We start from the raw sequence: 2,126 nt of genomic DNA, 5'->3' as shown, positions 1-2,126 counted from the left end.
TAAGGACCAAACTTTTTGACTCTGGGAAGAAATGTAACCCCTAAAAGAAATCTGGATTCATCTTATTTCATAATATCATCTTCAACATCAAAAGGTTTCATTGAATGAATATGAATATATGAATGAACATTTCACTTGCTTCACGAATATCAGGGCCTAAAATTGATTTCTTAGAAACTCAGTTCCTCATTTAATGAAAGATGAAGTGTAGACACTCTTTTATTTGCCAGTTCCCTGTTTTTCATTCTTCCACATGCAAAAATCTCTTGCTATTTTTTTCTTGGCATTGATATTTGCCAATTCTTATAAATTTACTATAGAATTCAGCCTCTACTCTCTAATGCCAAGTGTTTAAATTCTTTTGTAAAAGGACTCTTGGCCATACACTTTTGAGATGTATCCACTATTATAACCTTTGTTCCTTTATTTTTTATCATTTAGAGAGAGAAGAAAGAAAAGAAGTGAAAATGACCCCCATAATATACTGAAATAAAAAAAAAAAAAAAAGAAGTGAAAATGAGGACACAAAATCTTCCGATTTGGACTGAATTAACCCATCAGTGCATGCAAGAATTGAGTGCAATCAAAAGAATAAGACATTTCAGAACTTTTTGTTTGTTTTAACTTTAAACCAGTAGTACATAAAGAACAAGTTGTTCAGTGACATTAATTTCTAGGAATATTTTTATTTTGTCTTCCATGTAACCATATAATCAATTCCATTTATCTATTTAACCAATAAAAGTAAAAATGAAAATCCCAACCAGTTCCTTTTTTATAAGGTTATCCAAATTGGAATCCACTCCTTTTTACCAAAAAATTTTACAATTTACAACTAAAGCTTATAAACCTTTTCAGGCATTTTATAATGGCAGATCTCAGAGCCAGATGGTCTGAGGTCTAGAACAGTGTAGACTACATAAGAACATTTACTAATGATTTGTTGATAACTGTCATAATTTTAACAATGGCCAATTAGCAAATCCTAATAAAGTTTGCAGAGGACTCATGAAAGTTAATCATGCTTGAATTTCTGCCATAGAGTAACCTCATTTTAAGCAATACATAGTCCTAAAAATTACATGTCAATTGAACATCTGTAAGTAAAAGCATAAGTTTTTACAGACCTGATATCATTGAAGATAATACTTTAATCTTTATTTCTGATTGATTTGTAATTGTCAGTGGCTCAATTGAAGTTCATTATTTTACGCTTCTTGCTTCTTCGTTAAATAACAAATATTTCTGTGCCTTAAGGAAGATTATAACTTAAGAATACACTTTAAATTATTTTATAAAGTGAATAATTATTCTCTTATTTATTAGAAAAGAGAGATACACTTACAATATGGAAATAGCTGTTGCTAAAATATTACAAGAAATTCCACTGGAAAATGTGAGATGAAGGTGGTGGAAAGAATCTACTGAGGGCAAGTTCTTCATAATAATCTCATTTAACCTCACAACACTCCTAGAAGTAGGAATTCTTTTACCCATTTAAGAAATTAGGATTAGGAGGAACAGAGAAGCTAAGTGGCAGAGACAGAATTTGAACCCATCTCTCTGACTCTACAACAGGCCATAGCATGACACATATCTGGAAGCTAATTTACTGAAGAGCTCTTTGAAAATACATAGGTGTGTTCCCTCACGGAGATCTACAAAAATGGAATAGTCGAGGTACATATGGATTAAGGCAGCTGCTAAAGTCCTCAAATGGATAAAAATTAAGTTGTATGCATCCTCTATTTACTATTAATATCATCATTTTTTTTTCTGAATTCAGCTATATTTACCTTTAAAATGTGAGTCATTGTCATCATCTCAATGAATGAAGGAAGATGTGACTCTTTGCTAGCGTCAAATCACAGAAACCGCACTGCACTGCTGGTTTTCTGTTCTGTGTAGTTACCTTTTAAGCCCTGCAGTCTCCCAGTCTGGCTGCTGCTTTTTCTTGCTGATGGACCACAGTAGACAAAATGTCAAGTGCTGTGGCCTTGAATTGCTCTGTAGCTTGCCCTTGCTCCAACTCGAAGCCCTAAAACAGAAAGTATTCCTGACCAAAGTCTCCTGAACAGGCATCCGAGTATTGCTCTACTTCCTCAGTATGGGAAATCATAACTGAT

Source organism: Propithecus coquereli, unplaced genomic scaffold, assembly GCF_000956105.1.
Source record: "Propithecus coquereli isolate 6110/MARCELLA unplaced genomic scaffold, Pcoq_1.0 Scaffold32, whole genome shotgun sequence".
Classification (NCBI taxonomy): Eukaryota; Metazoa; Chordata; class Mammalia; order Primates; family Indriidae; genus Propithecus; species Propithecus coquereli.
This window is presented reverse-complemented; position numbering follows the sequence as displayed.